Source organism: Chelonia mydas, chromosome 1 (assembly GCF_015237465.2).
Source record: "Chelonia mydas isolate rCheMyd1 chromosome 1, rCheMyd1.pri.v2, whole genome shotgun sequence".
NCBI lineage: Eukaryota > Metazoa > Chordata > Testudines > Cheloniidae > Chelonia > Chelonia mydas.
The window spans coordinates 136,275,702-136,299,167 of record NC_057849.1 but is presented as its reverse complement, the minus strand read 5'-3'; the positions used below and the strand labels follow the sequence as shown (position 1 = coordinate 136,299,167).

The window sequence follows — 23,466 nt, the reverse complement described above, 5'->3', positions numbered from 1 at the left end:
CAAATCAATTGGTTAGTCTCTAAGGTGCCACTAGTACTCCTTTTCTTTTTACGGATACAGACTAACATAGCTGCTACTCTGAAACTAGTGAACTTTAGTTTATCTTCAGTTTCGGAAGCAAACTAGTATTCCTTCAGTTCCTGATTCTTACGCCAGGAGGTCGTGAAGACAGTAGAAAGTGATTGTGTAGCTGTGTTAGGATTTGTGCAGCACTAAGTGTATAAGGTACATTATAAAAGGTAAATAACCCCAAATATACAATGTGTATATGTATAATCAAGTTAGAGAATAATGAAGCCCCTGCAAATAATTCTAGCATATTTAAACCTGCTTCCAGACAGTGTGCCTTGAAATTATCAACTCATATATACTAAACAGGACCAAAAAAGCACCTCCCATAATACAGTTTGTCTTAGATGAATAATAATGGCTTTAAAGTTTACAAAGCCAAAACACAATGTTTTAAATCAAAGAAATAGGAGGATGGTAAAAACTACTAATTAGATACATTAAATGAGCAGCCTCATTAAACGCCCAACTCAAGCCCTCTTATTGGTTCCAAAAAAAAGTGCAATTCCTAGAGGTGTTGAAACGTCATTTCTTGGACACTACATTCCAATGAGAGTTGTAGACATTAAAGCTAACACTGGAGAAATGGTTCAGCACCCAGTTCATATGTATGCCTGCATGCGCACACATGTATATTTCTTCATATGACTTCCCCTTTTCCTGGTTCAGGTTTGGATTATTTGCCCAACCCTTTTAAAAACATCTCCAGTAACGTTGGCACTACCCAGTTGCTTTGTGACAGCTCATACAAAGACAACTTGCAAATGAGTAACACTCTGTGCCTAGCACACAATGTCATGGGGTTGGCACATGACATTATATTATGATGTAAATGCACTGTGATCCAAATAGCACATAATATACCAAACATGTAATGTGTGTAAAAATGATCCCAGTAACAGAGGATATAAATACATTTCTTGTGATCTTAATGATATACAATTTAAATGTCACATTTGCTGGGAAATTAGAGTCTGAAGACAGTGACCTTTGCATGGTGCCCAAAATCATCCTCAGGCACATTACTTCTACATGCATTTATTATTGCATTGCATTAGATGCATCGTTGGAACAATATAAGCCCATCCTTTATTTTTAAACATTTTATAAAATGATGCAGTCCAAGTATTATGCCGCAAGAACACAATATAATCTACAAACAATGCAATTTACCAATATGCATGACAATCTAATCAGAGAGAGAAAGAAATAGGTTGCACCCTAACAGCCATGAGCATTTGAGACACATTGCTCCTAAGCACGGTGTGATTCACTGTCCTCTGAAGCTGATGAAATCAAACCAGATATAATGAGCAGTTTAACAAGTTCTTTTACTCAGTTTATTCTGTTGGATTCACAGGGCCAAATGCTTTATTCCTGCGCATAGCACAAATGGCTAGTTCGCATGCTGAGGGTCTCTGCAGGGACTGAAGCAGGGAGCGGGGACAAACCCTCAGCCCACAGAGTGGCAGCAGAGCCACTCTGTATTCATGACTGCAGTCTTCCAACTGTACAATCCCACATGATGAGTGTGGTCTCCCTCCACTGGGAAGAATGGCCAGTGGATACACACAAACAAGGAATCACTGCCCTGCCCTTCTTCTTCACTACTGCATCCATTGGAGAGCCCCACAATTCACAGGGAATCAGATCACCGGTGCCTGTACACAGACTGGTCCAACACCAAGGGAGACTGAAACGTCAGCCTGCAAGCGGGAGCTGATCTCAGCACTGTTCTATACTTTCAATGGAATAAATAGCCACCTGAAGGTAGGGGCCTCTGGCTCCTCCCCCACCATTCTATGGGACTGGGCTGAAGGCGCTACATGTCTCCAGAACAGATCCTCTCTTTTCCTCCCAACACCTATGCTCGGCTCCACATGCCATTGGGCTTCTGGACAGGAGGGGAGAAGAGAAAAGTTATCCAACATAAAAGCTTTTCTTCTTTTTTAACCAAATAAAACAGAGAGGATTTCATTGGTGAGGCTTAGCCTCTCGTTACCAGCCATTGTGATTATACAGCAATTTCAGAGATACGCTGGTTTGCAAATAAGTGACCCATACAAATAAATATTCCATACATTCTACCTGAGGCAGCAAAAAAAGAAGAAAAAAACCACGGAGATGAAAATACTCCACACACCGTATACCCACCATTGCTACTAACAATTGACTATCTGAACATCCATCCATCTCAGGTCTGAGGGTATGGACTACGCACAAAGTACTTCCTTTAGAGTGAAGGGATTTGTGCGTGTGTTAAAATGAAACTAAAAGTAGGAACATTTAACATATAGAACTCTGTTTTGACAAGAGGTGTATCTTCCCTTTGTACCTTTACACGTATTTTAGAAGTACTGTACCATGCATAGTATCTATTAATTTATAAACAATGTGTGGCCAACTCTGTTTGCATCATAGGAGTTGGGGAAAAGGAGTGTCTTCAGTTTCTTTAATCAAATTTGTGTTCATGAAAATGCCATATGGAAAGTGTTGGGGAATGAAGTTCTCGGTTTACCTAATAAGCACAAGGACAACAACAGTGTAAACTTCCCCATGTTATTCTGTCAAGGAGCCTCATCCCCAAACTAGAGAGACCAAGCCTAGTAAGGGCAAGTCATGCAGACTTCAAGCCTAATCAATCCTTGGTTTCATTGTCGCATTGGCCACCGAGCTATCAGGCAGATGACAACTACTTTCTTGCACTGTCAACTTATGTTGAATTCAAATCAGTGACCTACAGGTGAAGAACTCACCTCCTGCCATTCACTCCCTATGGGGCTGTGATTTAAAAGATCTAGGAGAGAAGTTATACTTTGATTTTAAAAATAGAACAACGATAAATTAACATGGCACACTGTATGCAGATTAAAAACATGGAAGAACACATAAAATTGTCACTCACAGTTTGCAGAGGACAAAAAATTGGGGGAGTGGTAAATAATAACGAAGACAAGTCACTGATTCACAGTGATCAGGATCACCTAGTAAACTGGGTACAAGCAAACAATAGGTGTTTTAATACAGCTAAATGTAAATGTATACATCTAGCAACAAAGAATGTAGGCCACACTTACACAATGGGGAACTCTATCCTTGGAAGTAGTGACTGAACAAGATTTGGGGTTGTGGTGGATAGTTAGCTGAACAGGAGTACCCAATGTAATGCTGTAGCCAAAAAAGTTAATGCAATCCGAGATGCATAAACGGGGAATCTCAAGTAGGAGTACCTCTTTATTTGGCACTAGTGCAACCACTGCTGGAATACTGTGTCCGGTTCTGGTGCCTGCAATATAACAATGATGTTAATAAATTGGAGAGAGTTCAGAGAAGAGCCATGAGAATGAATAGAGGATTAGAAAACATGCTTTATAATGACTGAGCTCTTTGAGTCTATCTATTTAGCTTAACAAAGAGAAGGTTAAGGGGTGACTTGATTACAGTCTATATTTCCTACATAGGGAACAAATATTTAATAACGGTCTCTTCAATCTAATAGAGAAAGGTATAACATGATCCAGTGGCTGGAAGTTGAAGCTAGACAAATTCAGAATGGAAATAAGGTGTACATTTTTGACAATGAGGGTAATTAACCATTGGAACAATTTACCAAGGGTCATGGTGGATTCACTGTCACTGACAATTTTTAAATCAAGATTGGATGTTTTTCTAAAAGATATGCTCTATGAACTATTTTGGGGAAGTTTACAGCCTGTTTTATACAGAAGATCAGACTAGATGATCACAACGGTCCCTTCTGGCCTTGAAATCTATAAATTAGTGAAAACAAAATCAGTTTACTGTACAAAATTTACAATTTAGACCCTACACTCATCTTTTGGATTATGCCTAGGAATATTTATTTTTGCCATCTGTTTCTCAATGCCCAATATATATTTGCCACTTTGACATACAAATTGTACAGGCATATGCTTTAGATATTTAGAGGGAGTGAATATTTTAGGCCATGTATAGTTCTTGAGCCACACAGAGCTCTTAACAACATCAGTAAGAGTTGAGTGCCTGGGTCAAGTGTGATACATGGTTGTAGGATTATTATATATGTATTTCTATGGCATGTATATGACTGATTGTATCTAGTCCAGGAAGTTTCAAATATCCCATTAATGGTTTAAATGTGCTCTTTGTTAATATGCCCCTAATGTATGATTTATGAATGCCAGTTTTGCATTGTCTCAGCATTTCTGAGTAATTAAAGGCTCTGTTAGCCATGCTTCTGTGAGACATAAAAGTTCTGTATAATCAAGGAAAGGGAACGACTTATTAACTACAAAGTTGTGAAGAGGTTTGGTTCTTCCTTTAGTACAAGGAAGATTTACTTCTATGAATCCCATCATCATTGTCTTTCCTGCACAATTTGCCCATGCAATGTAAGGAGAATAGGGGCCAGATCCACACCTGGTGTAAACTGGTGTAGTTCCATTGAAGTCAGTGCAGATATGTCACCTTACACCAGCTGAAAATCTGGACCCTCAAAGTAATCTATGGAATTCTGCTTGTGCTGGGCAAGCTCACTACCCAGTAAGGGAATGCCTACAGCACACAGTGCACTGGATTTCATGGGGCACGGTTGAACCCCTAACAATCCTGTGTGCCCCCATCCATCTTCTGCTTGCAGAGTAGGTAAGAGGTGTTCAAGGTCAAAATGGAGATGCTCCCAATATTAGAATTCACAGTTTGGAATCTAGCATTTATTTCCGCCTTGACCAGGAGGTCTGCCCCAATGCCACTATTTCGAATGGACCTCTGAAGTCAGGGGTACTCAGAGATCCTCTATACATTTTTTTTAAAATGCATGCACAGCCTCACTGGGTTTCCAACCCCACATCATAATCCAGGAACCTTTGCGGCTAAAGAACTGGTAGTTTGTCTCAGCTATCCCTAGCTAATAGGTGTTTGAAACAACAACAAAAAAACCTTTTAAAGTAATTTTAAAACAATGTCATACTTGGAAGGTTTCCTTTGATAATGATTCTTTACCAAGAATTATCATCATATGTATATGGAATTATGTTATCTTAATTTTGGCTCTTGCTGTATTTGAATCCTGTATACCCCAGTCACACACAAATAATTTAAATCAAAAAGAGAGAATTGTAACATCTACAGATTTCTGGATTATGCACACACACACACACACACACACAAAACCACTTCAAAATATCTTCCCAGATTAATTTAACACCACAACCAGAGCCACCCCTATTTCCACTTCCATTAAAAAGGAGACAGGAAAAACTCAGTGACTTAACTAGCAGAGAGGCTGCTTAAAAAGAAGACATTCACTACTTCCCTTTAACATACTGAGTGTAGAAAACTTCACTAGGTGGGTTCTCATGCAATTCTGGAAGGAGGAGAGCTAGGTTTTCCATTTACAGCATGCCAGGGGATATTTGGAATGCAGCGTATGCAGTCTTACGGGGGTAAAATAAATAGAGCGAATACAATTAAAAAAGGTTAACTTGTACCTACACTTCAGAGAGCGTGGCATTTGTTTTATTTTTTTAATTAGAACTTTCTGAAACCACAACACTTTTTTAAAATATACACGGAGTCCTTTCTTTGTTGATATTGCTCAACCACTTATGTTTTCACTATGCTGCTAGAACAGCCAGAAGACAATTAGAGGCTATTTTTAGAGTGGCTCACTCTGTAAAGCTGAAATTTGTAGGTTAGGCTTACCAGTTGCTAGCTGTTTCTAATTCTTGATCTTCCTTTAATACGGTCTTTCCAAATGGTCAGCCTCCATAAGAATCAAGATACAATATCCATGTTGTATCTCTCAATCTTTTAAAAATAATCTGATTTATCAAAAGCATCATTTAAAAGGCATGAAGTCAAAATCATATACCGACTGAGATAAAAGAATGGAAAAAATCCAAGAAAACATCACTGCTTTGGTTTGCTTTACCACGCATCAGATCTACTCTAAATGGAGCGTAAAGCATTTAATACTGCCTTAAGACATACAGATCTCTGGGAAACATATTCATGTTGCTATACATTCAACTTGTTTCACCTTTTAAGGGTTTGTCTGGTTTAAGTCTCTTTCTGAGTTCAGCAATAAAAAAAAAATCTCATCTTGCCATTTATTAGAAATAAAAGTGACAGTGAGAAAGCAGAAATAGAGAAGACTTTCCTAAATACAGAGCAGAGCCTTGTTCACATGGCTGAACAGAAAGTCACTGAAACTAGAAGATGTAGGAGGGATGTGGCAGCTTGTATGGCTCTGCACATAAATGACGAGACTGCCCAGAAGGGACATAATCATGACCCAACCCCACTGAGGCTCACCTTTTGACATATTTGGCTCATTTTACAGTACCACTGCAGGTGTAGGGAACACGCTGCAGTTAAAAAAAAAAAAAGCTGCTAGAATATTTTTCTTGTAGAATCTATCTTTGGGGAGTCATATGTGCGCAGACATGCAGGTATTCCTGGTATGCTCTATAAAAAAAAGAGTCAGGAATGTATTCCATTATTTGGGCAATAGACCATATCGGCCAAGTGTGGAAGTCCCAGGGATGGATTTGGTTCCTTGGCTGAAATTCTAGACAATCTTGCTGTCTTAAAGAATTTGTACCAAAACTATTCAGTATACTTATGCAGCATTAGCACTTAGTGCCAGAGTGAATTTTTACCTTGGAGCTTTTACTATGAAACCATTGGTCTTTATGGAAGCACAACCAACCACTAAACTAGAGAAGGAGACAGATTTTTGCTATGAGCAGACTTCAATATCAGATTATGTGACATAGTCTAGCCTTAAATCCATGCTGTTTTATCATCTCAAAGCCTGCAAAACGTATTTGGCACAGAGCAGTGCAAACATTATTCCACCAAGAATTAAAGCTTACCTGGAATCCTTTTCCAGGGAAAAAAAAAAAAAACAACACTTCTTTTCCCAGTGCTCTCTGTGACTAATTTTAAAGTTAATACCTTCATCCAAATTACAGCATACAAAGGGAAATTCATTTCTCCTGCAAAGAGCCTGTGTGGGTGCTATGTCAGGTAAAATGCACTGTGGAGTTGAAATCCACCACCCTGAACCCAGGGTAAGGACCTGGGATTAAAGGGCAGCTCCCCACCCTAGCCCAAGGCTGTTACTGTGATTGAATGAGCTGAAGTAGTGGCCATAGCACCTTCATGCTGCTTGTACCAGAATGTTAGAGTCACTGGACCTGCATAATCATAGATCCTGTCCATCCTCCCCTGCTCTGCCCCTTAGTGTAATAATTGAGGCCTAGCAGGCCCACTTTAACTGCTAGTCTAACGAGTGAAAAGTGCGTAAAGCTTCATGAACACAACAGCCCATCACATCTCTCCACAGCAGCCTATGTAGGATTCTTACTATTTATTATTTGTATTACCATAGCACTTAGGAGCCCCAGTCATGGGCCAAAACCCCATTATCCTCAGTGCTGTAAAAAACACAGAACAAAAAGCCAGCCCCTGCCCCAAACAGCTTACAGTCTAGTTCAGAGTCCTCTTCCAAGGTGGCATATGCAAGCCGTACCACACTCCTGCTATGCCTGCAACTCCCCACAACCAGCCCAAATGCAGGCATTCAGTGGTTGCAAGGACCTTGCACTGAACTCCCACACCGTGGGTGAATTTCACCCTTATTAATAGTACACTCCATGCTTTCAATTTAAAAGCTCTTTACAATTATGTGTTAGCTTCATTTTACAGAAGGGAAATCTGACACAGAGGAAGTAGAAGCTGAAATTAGAATCCAGAAATTCCTGCCTCCCACGCCTGTGTTCTCACCTGTAGACCATGCTTGTCTCCCAATTTACAAACATCTTTTCTTGAAATAATTAAAACAAACACAGACCATATATGGAATTATGTAAATAAGAAAGTTTTTAAAAGTTGCATATTCACCAACAGGTGGCAGTGGTAATTTCTATATTCCTACCAATACACTTACGTTTCTTGACACAGGGGCGTCACATAACAGTCATTGTATTGACTGGGTGCATGACTGTGTCTTGGCTCACACCCAAGAGGTGTAGCTCCTCCCTATTGGAAAGACTCGGGAAGTAACTGAAAGTCAGTTTTCAGAGTAGCAGCTGTGTTAGTCTGTATTCGCAAAAAGAAAAGGAGTACTTGTGGCACCTTAGAGACTAACAAATTTATTTGAGCATAAGCTTTTGTGAGCTACAGCTCACTTCATCCGATGAAGTGAGCTGTAGGAATGCATCCGATGAAGTGAGCTGTAGCTCACGAAAGCTTACGCTCAAATAAATTGGTTAGTCTCTAAGGTGCCACAAGTACTCCTTTTCTTTTTTTGAAAATCAGTTGTATCTGTTTTTCTTATCTCTGCGAGAAAGTGGGAATGTAACAATAGGAGGTGAGCTGCCTGTGTTCCGCTTATTGCTGGAAGAGCGGATGGCTCATTTGTTTAAATGAGCTGCCCCCTTCTGTCTTATTTCCAGGGACTGTGCCTAGCTGTGCTATAGACCAATAAATAGACAGCAAGGTCACGTAACAATAGCAACCTCTTTCGCACAATATCAAAGTACTGTTACAAAGCCTCATCTCTTCAGGTCCCCCTCGCCCATCACTACACTAAATTAAAACTAAAACTCCTGAAATTTTCCATCCTAAAAACAGCTAACCAAATATTAAAAACAGCAATTAAACTAAGAAAGTGTATTATTAATTACTGGTGCTCTGTAGATTCTCACCCTACAAATGGTATTGGCTAAAATGTGTTTGAAAATTCAGTGCTGTTTATTAAATACATTACAGAGTAGTCTCAGACAGTAATATTATGACTAGTAGCAAAAATTATCTAGGTATAAACGTCCAGAGCCCCCAATCTTTGACATCCAAAAGCCCCAGTGAAATCAATGGGAATTTTTGGTCAAGTTCATAAACTGATCTTTCTCTCTTCCCCCCACCCCCGACACACACAAAATCCTTGGGGAAAGACCAGTAACAGAGAAGGCTGAATAAAATGATCTTCACAAGGTAGTAATGTCCAGATTCCTCTAACATTAAGGGCAGTATAAATCAGATTTACCATCAAGCATCACAAACCAACATTCATTCTCTATTATGCAAATACAATTTCACAGTATGACACATCTGTAAGGCTACATTTGGTTCCCCACCCCCCACCCTCTGGCACAGTCAGCATCTGCTGCTTTAATGCATTTGATATACTGCATTTGATTAGATTACAGGAATTACTATAAATATCATTTTTAATGTCATTAACTGTTACTGGCGCATCCTCCAATATTTTGTTTTCTCCAAATGTTTTGCAGAAGAGCTAATGAAATTTGACTGTCCTATAGCTTGGCTGTAATTTCATTGTTTAGGTCCAGAAGTTCTTGGAATCGGTCACTGTTAGTCATATGATAACTGTGAGAAACTAGTGGCTTCTGTAAGCTATACAACACAAGCAAATTTTGTGTCCTTTGCACCTCTGTATTGTCCATCTGTGGTCAACATTTTGAGTTCAGACTTTGTCTTCCTTGAGCATTTGCTTGAAATAAACTGATTCTTCAAGCATTCCTGCTGGTAAGTTCATTTGTTAGACTACTCACTGCAGGCAATGAGGACGGGGGGACCCTTGTACCTGCATGGAATACTATTGATGTTTGGAATCAATGGGATACTGTTTTTGTACAGGGGACCACTCAACGTCGCTTTTGTAGGCTCAGGGCCTTATTGTGCTCAAGAAAATCTAGGATTGATCGTAGATGGCACAGTAACAGAATCAGGAAAGAATACAATGCTATTCTCCAATGTATATAGGAGGAATTATACATAAAACTACAAAGGTGGCATTCTGTTTTACCTTGGAATCCTGGAAGATAAGACTTATGAGGAGAGAATACAGAAACCCAGTTTATTTAGTGTGGAAAGGACAAGTTTCAGGTGGATATGATCACAGGCAAAAATGCCTTCAACGTAACAACAGAAGTGAATTTACAGAATTATTTACGGCACGACAATGATCCATAGCCTTAGGGCAAGAAAAGAGAAGTTTTGGTTAGGCTGCAGGAAAGAGTTCTTAATAGGAAGAAGAATTGCCAAGGGAAGCGGTTGAAGCACAAAGTAAAATCACTGCAGCTATGCAAGCACAGGTGAAAGAGAACATTCATTGGAATGACATAGTGAGTAGCCCTGAGTAACAGAGGGGGTCATTTTGCATGAACCAACAAGGTATTTTCTTATGCTACCATCTATAGACCTGATCCTTCAACTCCCACTGGGGTTGATGGCAACCATAGCCACTCAGGAGGTTTTCAGCACCCGGCAGGATTCAGTGCTGTGGTTTTGTGTCCTTCCTTCTAGCTTCCAGTCCTTTAAAAGTCCACACATCTCATATTATTTGAGAGAATATATATAGTGCTTGCAGTTCTTATGGCTATCAGTAGGGAAATTTGAGTAAACATGTTGTTGCAGTGTTTTGTTATATAAATATTTTCTCCCATGTAAGAGTGATTTTTTTTTTTAAAGAAGAAGAAAAGATTACTTGACTTTGCATTGTCTCTGGGAAAATTTAAATTTTAAAAAGCTCAAAAGTTTCCCAAGAGCTTTTAAAAAAAAATGGAAATTTAAAAAAAAAAAAAAAAAAACGTATAGAACAATTTGAATGAGTGATCTGAAAGGGACATTTTCAAATAATTTAGGCCCAACATATGACCCACTTTAATACGGTTATCATTCTGAGGCTAATATAATCTCTCCACGGCCACTGATTTAATTTTTAATAACCCCTCTTTAAATAAGATGCACAGAGGTTTGTGTTCTGTTATTACAGAAGATGCAAAAGTTATCCTGGCAACACTTTCACCGGTTCTGGGTGTGATTGTATGAGACTTACCAAAATAACATTATTTTGTTAGGTTTCAGAGTAGCAGCCGTGTTAGTCTGTATTCGCAAAAAGAAAAGGAGTAGTTTTGGCATCTTAGAGACTAACAAATTTATTTGAGCATAAGCTTTCGTGAGCTATACAGCTCATGCTCAAATAAATTTGTTAGTCTCTAAGGTGCCACAAGTACTCCTTTTCTTTTTATTATTTTGTTAGTTTAGTAAAATGTAGTTATTGTCAGGTATTTATTGTACTTTGTGGTTTAATGCAGGTGCTGCCCAAAAATACATAAATCAATAGGAATTTTATGTATGTAACTGGAAATTTAATGTAGATTTCAGAAGACAGTTATTTGGGCCACAGTCTCTTGAGAATTTGTTTTAAATCAACGCTATTGGTCCTAGTGTTTTACTGCATTTTTATTTCATGAATTGTTCCATCGGTTCTTTCTGGAAAACTCTGTCTCTTACTTTGCCTCACTTTGACTGTAAAGGCCAACTGCTGAGTAGGTTTTCTTCCATTATCCCGTGTACTAAAGAGCAATGCAAAGAAACAACTAGCTTCTCTGCAATTTCTTTACCCTCTTTGATTGTCCTTTTTATACCCTACAGGAGCCCCTGACTCTCTAGCAAGTATCCTTACTCTGAAATAAAGGATTAATTTGATATTTGTTGTTGTTCAGATCTCCTCTTAGTCCCCTTTATTAGAATTCTGTATTATTATTTCTTATATTACAGTAGTGCATAGGGGAACCTGTCAGGATTAAGGCCCCATGGTATAAGGTGCTGTATAAACGCAAACATAGCCATGGGTTCTCTCTCTGAAGAGCGTGCAAATACTGCAAGACTCTGATAAAGGCACCGTATGCTAAATCAGGCTCCACGCTGGTTCAATGGAGTTCAATTTCCTAACTATTCCCTTCAGGTTGTTTCTTACTTCCTGATTTTTTGGTTAAGAATTTCTCTGCTTGACATTTAGTTACGATGATGGGCGACAGTCCAACATGCGAAAGCTCCCCAGAGAATGCCTGATTTCAAAGACCAGATTCTCCCAGCCTAACTTGGGGCTTGATTATCAGAGCCCTTGATCAGCCCACACGGTACATATTCCCCCTCTCAGACTGTGACTCCAGCAGCAGTGGGTAGAGCAGGCATGACTTGCCTGATACTACCTGCTGTGAGCTACTGGCCAGGAAGGGGATGGAGAAGGCCTTGATTCTGACACCCTACTTGCCCAGCCAGCTCTGGCTGGCACACCCTGGTGAGAAAGCCATTGCACAAAATGGGGAGCAATAACTTACCACCCAGTATAAAGGTGAACAGAGGGGGACTGTGATTCTCTAAGTCACAATTCAATGCCTGGTCGCTTCAGCTATCCTGTAATCCTGTAAACAGGGGTGCAGGAACAATTTTTTATAGTGGGGGTGCTGTGAGCCATTGAACCAAACTGTAAATCCTGTATATAATGGAAACCGCTTCCAGTCAGGGGGTGCGGCAGCACTGCCAGTACTCCTAGTTCCAGCACCTAGGCCTGTAAAGTAAAGATACTTCTCCATGGGCTAGTTTGTACCTTACTCTGGGACTGCAAGCAGTCCCATTGACTTCAGTACAACTTCTCACAGAGTAAGGTATGACAACATAATGGTGGCAAGATCTGATCCTGTGTTAGGATCACTGTTTCCTAGTAGCTCAACCACACTTCCTGAACCAGCTCTTGGGGGATGTTACCGTGTGTCACTCAGGACTAAGGGCTCTCTGCTGATCTTGATTAAGCCGATGTGATTTTTTAAAATCTAACAACACTATCTTGCCCAGTGACCTCAAAGTCAATTGAGTTACTTTGGCATCTTAACAGTATAACTGAGCTAAGAATCTAGCCTCACATTAGGTCTCGCTTTCCTCCATAATGAGCTATTTTGGCAACAAACATTTTTTGGTACAGAATTATTTTTCCAAACCATGTCCCATTACTGTTCCTCAACGAGGACAATAAGGCAGTATTTCTGAAGTGGGCATACACTACCACAATTCAAATAATAAAAAAAGACTACTCCTCTCTCTGTACAAGCGGTATCTATTCATAGGTCTGATTGGGTTTCATTCATACGGCCTTTGCCTTGAGAAGCTGCATGAGTTACTTGCACGGCTGCTTCACATGTCATGTGGCCAAGCAGCATACAAGTAGCTGTCCACTCTGCATTGTAGCTGTGTCAGCTCAATAAGCAGTATGGATAATACATTTGCCAGTGTGTACCTATTCTTTTCAAATTAGTTATATTAAATTAAGGTTACTATTATAGTTTGGCAAGTAGTTTATTGCAATGCCTTTTTTTTGTTCACTGAATATTCCCAGAATATGACAATTTCAAATGGAGAACAAATCTGAGACTATTAATGCATTTGCTTTGAAGAAAAAAAAAGTTTCCTATCGGCCCTGATGCTCACAATACTCAGGCTATGTTTACACTAGCACTTTTGTTGGTATAACTTGTCATTCAGGGGTGTGAAAAAATACACCCCCATACCCACACCCAAGAGACATAAGTTTCACTGACAGAAGTGCCGGTGTGGACAGTGCTATGTCAGCAGCAGAAGCTCTCCTGCCGACGTAGCTACCGCCACTCGTTGGGGGTGGTTTAATGATGTCAATGGGAGAGTTCTCTCTGTCGGCACAGAGCACCTACACGCGTGATCTTACAGTGGCACAGCGGCGTCAGTACAGCTGTGCCGCTGACAGCTCGCTAGTGTAGACATGGCCTTAAATAACTTTAAAAATCTGACCCAAAGTCACTTAGGTGCCTAAAAATGCAGATAGGAGTCAAGGGGGATTTTCAAGAGAGCCTATCTGCGTCTTTCAAAACCTAAATACCTTTACCAATCTGGCCTTTACTTCACAAGTAGTCCCACTGAAGTTAATGAGGTGGACTGTCACTTTGCTTCTAGCCCTGAAGGGCAGCACATAGCTGCACAGCCTCAGGAGCAGCAAAAGGAGGGAATCTTATTGGAGAGGATCTTCACTGCTGCAGGCCTTCTCCTTCCATCAGTTCCCTCACTCCAGTCAAGTTCTAAGAGAGGCTCATTAAGATACCTTCTCTGTTTCTTTTGGTTCCTCACCTCAGAGTCACTCATTTCTGTTTAGCTGTAGTCCAAATACTCGTTTTATTGACTCCATAACTTCAATAACTATTAATATGCAGGGCCAGCCCACAACATTTTAGCACCTGAGGCGAGGAACTCAAATGACACCCCCATTCCCCCTCACTTGGGCCAAAACTTTGAAACTCTGGGTCCTAGTGGTGCCCCCCCTCAGTTGGCCACCTCAGTTCGCCTCCTGGTAAGGCCAGCCCTGTTAATATGGGCTCACTCTTTCTGCCTCACTCCTGCTTTCTTAGCAACTCTAACACAAAAGTCCTTAAAAATTGACCATAGCTTATTAACCATTGGGAATACCTGATAATTCAGTTCATACATTTGCTTGTTGAAATCCTATACAGAGTACTAAGGAGAAATATTTATTCTAAACATTAGGCTACTAAAATGAGAGAGATGTTAAATTGTCAGCTGTGTGAGGATTAGGTCGTACCTGCTTTTAAGAGTTATATAAATACCAAAGACAATAATTTTAAATTTCAGACTGGGATAATCCATACATTTGTGCAACCCTGGATTCATATTTGGCTTCACCTGTTTTAATGAACAAATCTAATTCCATCATATTAGGGAAAACAAGAACCAAAAGAGAGCTGCATATTCTGTATTACAAATTATTGTTATCAGCTGCCCAGCAGGACTCCAGTCAGCACTAAATATGAACAATGGATAAATTACAGGGGTCATTCAATGAGCACAATCAAAATGCAAACACTTTGCTTTTACTTGATGCAGGAAAAAAAATGAGAATCCTTATAGCCTCCTTGGAGCATACGACAGCCACTTGGACTGCAGAGAAATGTATGAAGCAAACTGTAAAACTGATTACTAGGCTCAAAAAGGCTAATATGCAATTTGTGTTCTTTTATGTAGATCAAATGCATTCAGTGCAGCTCATAGAGCTTAGATACTCAGCAGGGATTCACAGGGTTGAGTATCAGTCAACCACAGCCAGCCGCTAAACTACAGGGCAAAATCTGCTATTGTGCATTAGAATAGTCACTTAATCTATCTTAATGGGTGAAAAACCCATGGGACAAATGTATATTAAAATCAGCAAGTTAGTTGTAATGTTTAAGAAAAGCTGTAAATATTTTTTGTGATAACACTGTAAGACATTATTAATGAGTTAAATCCTCTTGAATGTCTTCACATTTAGCTCTTGAAAATGTGGCTGTCTAGCAGGCTGTTTCCCTTGATTGGAAGGAAACCCACAGGCACTAAAAACACTTACCATAAGGATGAACATGAAATAAACAAGGTAGCATTTCCTTTGGCAATCTGAAGGAAGTTATGTCTGATCAGTTTCTGGGAAGCACCTGAAATCTGCTGCTCGTACTCTATAGCTAAATCCTGTAACATGAATGCACTGAGCACAGCTGCTTTAATAAAATGCTTTTAGAAAACCACTGTAATGAGTAGCAGTATGTTGTGACTAGTAGGAGTTCCTACCCTGGCCTCAACAAGGCACACAGACCACAGGCTTCTGCTTCCCTAGGATTTGACATTATTGGAAACTTAGTAACACAATGTAAACTTTGGCCAAAGCCTCCTATCTATTTTGGCTGCTCTGCAGTTTCCCTCCCCTTAGACCTCTTCTAATTTCCTCTAGCACAAAGAGTATTCTCCCACATTCTTTAGATCCTTTTTGGTGCTTATAGTGCCCACCTGCTATCATGACACAGAAGTAATTACTCTGTAGTAATTAATCTTAAACCAGGATTTTAGTACCTGAGCCAAGGGTGACAGGCATGTCTACACTAGCACTTATGTTGGCAAAACTTTTGTCACTCAGGGGTGTGGAAAAAAAACCATGAGTTTTGCTGGCATATGCGGCTATATGAGCGCTCTTACAGCGGCACAGTTGTGTCGCTGTAAGCTTGTAAGTGTAGACATGGCCTTAATAAAAGAGCCTTGAATTCTTATACAGGGTCCTAGAGTCTGCCACTCTGTAAAGAAAGAACACAGGCCCGGATCCTCACAGGTATTTAGGCACCTAACTCATTGAAATCAATAGGAGTCAGGCACCTAAATACCTGTGAGGATCCGGGCCACAGAACTGGAAACTAATATCCTCCAGAAACATCCTAAATCTATATCACCTTCAGCGAACATGAGATAGGGTTTTCCATCCATCTGTCTACTGGTTCCACATCTGATGATGCTACTGGAGGCTGAAGAGGGAGAGGTGGGAAAAGTTTGTTACTGTTTGTCCATTTTCAGGGGGAAGGAGCAGGGGCGGGGCGGCAGGGTCTGCTTTGAAATCCATTCAGACCAGTTGGGAGTATGCCACAGAACTCCTTCCTCGTCTCACTTACTGTGGAGCCCAGGCCTCTTGGAGCAGGTTTCCCTGTGCTGGGACTGAGGATTAGAGGGGAACAATGTATCAGAGCCACTGCTCTCCACTCACTCTAGGTTTGGGGGCACAGAGGTTTTCAAGCAGAATTTGCTACTTTCTTTTTATGGGAATGCCTAGAGTCTACATCCAAGATCAGGGCACCATTGTGCCAGACACCGTACGGACACATAGTGAGAAACAGTCTTTGCCTCAAAGAGTTTACAATCTGAGCCTCTGATCCTGCAAATCCTTACACATGTGCCTAACTTGACTCTTCTGAGTAGTCCCAGTTAATACAATGGGACTATCCTGGCAGTCAGGGGTAAGTGTTTGCAGGACTGGGGCCTAAATAAAGACAGAAAAAAGGATGAGAAGGACATAGTCTTCTTCTCTGTGGAGGGTAGCATGTGGGACAGTCTTTGTAAGCGTGGAAGAATCCCATTTATGCACTGCAGCCCAGCTAATCCTTCACTTAAGCCACTTATTTGTGATCTGCTCGGCAGATCTGATGGAAGAACTTAGTCCTGGAAGATTTATGCATTCATACACCATGAAATGCATTTCATAAGGTAAAGCATTTTGGTGTCTCTTTTTTCCATTGCTTTCACAGAGCTCCCATTCTTTCCAAACACATGATGCGGAGGATACCCTGCTGGGTCTGGATAATCTGCCTTATCTTTATCCACATGGCCTCTGCACATCTCATCATATTTCATACCACATAATGTATAGTAGGTTGCCTTTCCCCATGATCATTATTCTTGTTTCCAATATAGTGATAATCGGCCTTACACACTTATTTCAGCTGTAGTGTAAAAGTGTATTTTATTTAAGGAATATGGGCCTCTTAGCCCTTAGAAATTTAGAGCTACAGTGCTACTTATTTTATGTGACATTTTATTTGCAGATTACATACACCCACTATTAAAGCAGATTTTCATTTAGATAATTACACCTTCTTCCTTATAGATTGTATGGCAAGGATTACACATTTCTTTCCTTCAGATAACCCTGTTTTCAGTATAACCTCATAATCTTTTTCACCCTTTGGTCATAACCTTCCATGAACAATGAAGAGGCTAAGAACACTTGTGAAGTCTGATTTCCTTTCTGTTGCCATACTGTCGCTGGATTGCATATATCACATATCCACTGCATCTGCTCTACCATTTAATTTCTTTCAATAGTTATATCACACATGGAGGTAAAGTATAAACATCTGCCTCCATAGGAACTCTTGAAGATATCATTTTTATAATTTACCCTCAGAAATCTATGAAAGCTGCACTGTCCATTCCATACTACTGAAGAATGATAATTACTGTGGTTTATATTTAATAACTCACTTGTTAATAGAATAACCACATTGGTGTATAATGAAAATTATATTAGGATTTTATTTCTTTAGACTGAAATCCTTTTGCTACAAATGAAACTTGGTAGAAGAAGAAAAAGCTTTGAATCTCACAAAACCTTAGCTGGTTTTCAAAAACGTAGATGTTCTGTGAGACGTCAAATTTTTAGGCCATTTTTTGGAAAAGAATAATTAGTATTTCTATGGTTCTGTACAAACATGAACTAGCTAAACTGTGGGATTTTCTCCCCCATGTAAAATTGCTCCTCCAGACATTTTCTTTTCTACCTGTAACTGGAAAACAAATGATAAAATGAAACAATGGGGTTTGAGATCTTCCGACTAATCTCTCTATTTTAAATGCCAATGTATATAGTGAGATTCCCAACTTTTGTCTGGAGAACGGTCTCTCACCAATTTTTTCCATTTAAAAAAATGGAGGGAAAAATCTCACTGATTCTCAAGGACACACAAAAGGCCCCCCAACGCTGATGAAACTCTGCAGAACTGGAGAGTATTGGGGAGGGGCTTCTACAACCTTTACAGACCAAAAAGGTGGACTTCTACTGTGAAATCACAAGCCTAAACCACTTGAGCTAAAAGATAATCACTATTCTCTCTTAGCATTATAGGGTCTATGATATCCAGTTGAATAATTTTGATTTAAATCAAAGTGAGTTATGCAGATTATGTTAAATGAATGCAGATAAAACCTTTCTGTCACACCAGATCATCATGCATACTGCATATGCCAAATATTGTAGAGGAAAACTATTTTTAGGAATGTTTTAGAAAAGTGGTTTACACCTTTTTTTCCATTTTCAGACCCCTAAAAATGTCAAATGGAGGTGTGAACAACTTTGGAAATCTTAGCCATACTCTGTGGACCCTCAGGGGTCTGTGGACCGCAGGTTGATAACCGCTGTTTTAGAACATTTTTTTAAAAAAAGGTTATTTTGACTGCTTTTCTATCCTTCTGCATGTAAAGTCAGGCGTCCCAGTTACGATGAGTTCAATTACACATGAGCACAGGGAGCTATAAAAAACACCATGAGCCAAAAATCAAATGTTGAACATAAAAACGAATCATTATTTAAAGTCCATTATCTTGGGACCTTCCAGGTCTAAAAGTAAGTGCCACTAGAAAGCTGGAAATCTCCCCTTCCACATGATATAAACATTTTATTTCTAGCATTCCAGAATATTTGGGGATATTAGACTTTAAAGTCACATGGCCTGTGCACCATGTGGGGCATAAAAGGCTAACAAATCAGAATGGTAGCATTTTACACCCACTAAATGACAACTCAGGGCAACAAAGACTCAGGTCCATGATAAGGTAATGCCTAGAAAAGCTGTTCCTAGTGCAGGACTGGACCTTGTCCATCCTATCCCCAGGCTAGGGTACATCTTAAGGAAATTCCACATTCGGTGGGTGAGAATGAGGAAACATTTCTCCAGCAAGTTGATTTATTTTGTGCCTCGTCAGAGGTTTTGGAATATTAAAATAAATTCTGGGAGTTGGAGTAACAGGCAGAAGTCAGTTGAGGCTGTTGGAAGTGCCATAAACTGTACATTCATCGAGCATGATATCCAGTTGAATAATTTTGATTTAAATCAAAGTGAGTTATGCAGATTATGTTAAATGAATGCAGATAAAACCTTTCTGTCACACCAGATCATCATGCATACTGCATATGCCAAATATTGTAGAGGAAAACTATTTTTAGGAATGTTTTAGAAAAGTGGTTTACACCTTTTTTTCCATTTTCAGACCCCTAAAAATGTCAAATGGAGGTGTGAACAACTTTGGAAATCTTAGCCATACTCTGTGGACCCTCAGGGGTCTGTGGACCGCAGGTTGATAACCGCTGTTTTAGAACATTTTTTTAAAAAAAGGTTATTTTGACTGCTTTTCTATCCTTCTGCATGTAAAGTCAGGCGTCCCAGTTACGATGAGTTCAATTACACATGAGCACAGGGAGCTATAAAAAACACCATGAGCCAAAAATCAAATGTTGAACATAAAAACGAATCATTATTTAAAGTCCATTATCTTGGGACCTTCCAGGTCTAAAAGTAAGTGCCACTAGAAAGCTGGAAATCTCCCCTTCCACATGATATAAACATTTTATTTCTAGCATTCCAGAATATTTGGGGATATTAGACTTTAAAGTCACATGGCCTGTGCACCATGTGGGGCATAAAAGGCTAACAAATCAGAATGGTAGCATTTTACACCCACTAAATGACAACTCAGGGCAACAAAGACTCAGGTCCATGATAAGGTAATGCCTAGAAAAGCTGTTCCTAGTGCAGGACTGGACCTTGTCCATCCTATCCCCAGGCTAGGGTACATCTTAAGGAAATTCCACATTCGGTGGGTGAGAATGAGGAAACATTTCTCCAGCAAGTTGATTTATTTTGTGCCTCGTCAGAGGTTTTGGAATATTAAAATAAATTCTGGGAGTTGGAGTAACAGGCAGAAGTCAGTTGAGGCTGTTGGAAGTGCCATAAACTGTACATTCATCGAGCATGTAGCTCTACAATTTATCACATGGATCTCACCTCCACATATGTTGTATGTTTGAGGGTAGGCATGGAGGCAAAGTGCATTGCTGTTTCGCCATTCTCTGTACTGATGAGCCAGATTCACAAACAGGAGGCTCTTTAGTGACACACTGTTAAGGGCACAGCTGGCTCCCAGCCTGGTCGCTAGGCAACCCAGAAAGCTCAGCTGGTCCCAATGAACTCCCTCCAAACAGTTGAGCTTCCTGATGAGGCAGGGTTGCCAAAGATCTGCTACTTGAGCCTTGTAGCAGCAGCAGCTGCTCAATACATACCACGCCCACAGCTGAGCTTACCCTGCTCTCACTTCCATACCCTGCTCCAGTCCTTGCTCCAAGCCCTGCTCCATCCTCAGCCTCCCTGTCTGCTCTGGTTTCGGATTCCTGGTTCCGACTCTTGGCCATGTCCCTGACTACAACTCCGGCTTCTGACTCCAGTTCTGATCTTCACCTTGGCCCCTCGGCCCGGATTCTGATTCCACCCTTGGACCCGTGCCTGATCCCTGGATCTTCGTTGGTCATCATCCAAACTGCCACCGCAACCACCAGGCAAGGTTCTCCTCCACCCACCAGGTAGGCTGCCATGCACCAGCAGCTGACAGTTTGAGCAGCCCACAAAAGACCAGATGTAGAGAGGGCCTGGGCTTAATGACATGGAGGCCCCTCCTGGAATGAGCACAGCAGGAGCTCTGCTCACCCTTATGGACTTATTAGGGGCCTAACAGGTAGAGTGACCAGATGGCACATGTGAAAACTCAGGATGGGGGTGGGGATTAATAGGCACCTATATGAAACTGTCCGGGTTTCTTCCCCACTCTGAACTCTAGGGTACAGATGTTGGGACCTGCATGAAAGACCCCCTAAGCTTATTTTTACCAGCTTAGGTTAAAACTTCCCTAAGGCACAAAGTTTTTGCCCTTGGATTAGGTAAACACTGCCACCACCAAGTGATTTAACAAACAAACGATCAGGGAAAGGACCACTTGAAATAGTTCCTATTTCTCCAAAATATCCCCCCAAGCCCTTACACCACCTTTCCTGGGGAGGCTTAAGAATAAACAAGATGAGCACAAACCAGCCTTGGATTTTTAAGATCCAAAAAAACCCAATCAGATTCTTAAAAAACAGAACTTTATTAGAAGAACAAAAAAAATAAGAGAAAAACTCTGTAAGATCAGAATGGAAGATAATCTTACAAGCAGTCTGATTCAAAACATAGAGAATCCCTCTAGGAAAACCTTAAGTTACAAAAAGACACAAAAACAGGAATACACATTTTCTCCAGCACAGTGAATTTCACAAGCCAAAACAAAGAAAACCTAATGCATTTTCTAGCTAGATTACTTACTAACTTTACAGGAGATGGAGGGCTTGCGTCCTTGATCTGTTCCCGGCAAAGGTATCACACAGACAAACAAAAGCCTTTTCTCCCCCTCCAGATTTGAAAGTGTCTTGTCCCCTCATTGGTCATTTTGGGTCAGGTGCCAGCCAGGTTACCTGAGCTTCTTAACCCTTTACAGGTAAAAAGACTTTGCCTCTGGCCAGGAGGGATTTTATAGCACTGTATGCAGAAAGGTGGTTACCCTTCCCTTTATATTTATAACAAAGACAAAGCCACAAATATTGGGACTGTCCCTATAAAAATCAGGACATCTGGTCACCCTATTTACAGGAACTGCTGCACTTTGAGAGCAGGATGCAGTCCTGCAGGCCCTGGTGGCAGCTACAGCCCTCCGCTCTCACACCTACTGTTCGCAAGCCCTACCAGACCAGTTCAATGGGGTCCAGGCCAAATTCCGGGGTTTCTTGAATCAGTGTTGCCTGCTGTTCATAGTGTGACCGCTATCATATCCCACACACTGGCCCCGAGTAGGACTTGTGATTAGCCTGTTTACTTGAGTGGCCCTGGAATGGGTTTCCCCACTATTGGGGGGGTAAGGGGGTTCAGCCCTTTTTGCGAATGTTTTGAGGAGTAAGTCCAGGCACTGGCAGGTATTTTTGATGACCCTAACTAAAAGCACACTGCAGAGGCTTCAGTTGCAAGCCTTCTTGACCCTTTGCCAGATATGCAGTGAAGTTTAGATGCCTGGAAGCCTTTACCCACTGAAACAAGGCCGTGCAGTGACACTGCTTCCATTCAGGATTCAAGGATTCTATTAAAGATGAATTAGCTTGAGTGGAACCCCTGCCTAGCTTCAGGACCCGGGTTGATCTGTGCATCAGGATTGAAGACAGACTGACTAAACAGTATGAGACTAGGACAAGAAGTGCAACCTCAACCCTTTTCGAACCAGATCCTTCCATTCTGTGAGACTCCAGGTAATCTACCATACCCCAAGCCAATGCAGATCAACCAAGTTCAGTCCCACCTCTCCACTGATGAAAAGAACTGGCACCGGACTCTAGGACTCTGCCTGTACTGTGGGGAATCCAGGACATGTGACCTTTGCACCCACACTAGAAGACCATGCACAAGACCAGTAGGCCTTCTCCAGTCTCTTCCTATGCCCCCATTCCCTTGGTCCACTCTCTTGATGGATTTCATTGTGGAGCTGCCCTGCTCCCAAGGGCAATCAGTGATCCTGACCATTGTAGACTTCCAGACAAAAATAGCCCATCCCCTGCCATATCCTCCAATCAGCTTATGAAATGGCCCAGCTCTTTGTGGATCACATCTTCCAGTACTACGGCATTCCAGAACACATAGTTTCTGATCGAGGCCCACAAATAGTCCCCTGGTTCTGGCAGGAATTCCTCTGCTGTTTCGGCACCAAGCCCCTCATTTCAACTACCTCCCTGCTCAGACTGACGGCCAGACTGAAAGTCCTAACCAGACTTGGCACATTACCTCTGCTGTTTCCTGAATTTTCACCAAGATGACTGGGTTCCCCTATTATCATTGGCGAAATGTGCCTACAACACCACCACCTACACCTCCATCCAGCTAAACTAGTTGTTTGCGAACTTCAGTTTTGACCCCCAGGTTTCACCCTGAAGTATCAGAGGGTTCCTCCATTCCAGGAGCCAGAGACTTGGTCCTCCACATCCACCAAATTCATCAGGCACTCGCAGAGCATTTGACTAATGCCAAAGTGTCCTATAAGAGCTACGCTGATTAACATAAGCAAGCCAGC

The 23,466-nt window shown here is 41.0% G+C and overlaps 2 long non-coding RNA genes across 2 annotated transcripts in view; one reads left to right on the top strand and one right to left on the bottom strand.

Annotated features, from left to right (window-relative positions):
• Positions 1-309: 309 nt before the first annotated feature.
• LOC122464024 overlaps positions 310-23,466 on the bottom strand; it is a 29,836-nt gene continuing 6,679 nt past the window's right edge. Inside the window, exons 2-3 of the long non-coding RNA XR_006287858.1 lie at positions 3,300-3,355; positions 310-1,963 (exon numbers count right to left, since the gene is read on the bottom strand). This is a non-coding gene — a long non-coding RNA (uncharacterized LOC122464024). The remainder of the gene's footprint in view (positions 1,964-3,299; positions 3,356-23,466) is intronic.
• Positions 20,672-23,466, top strand: part of LOC122464025 — a 43,077-nt gene continuing 40,282 nt past the window's right edge. The window contains exon 1 of the long non-coding RNA XR_006287859.1: positions 20,672-20,905. This is a non-coding gene — a long non-coding RNA (uncharacterized LOC122464025). The remainder of the gene's footprint in view (positions 20,906-23,466) is intronic.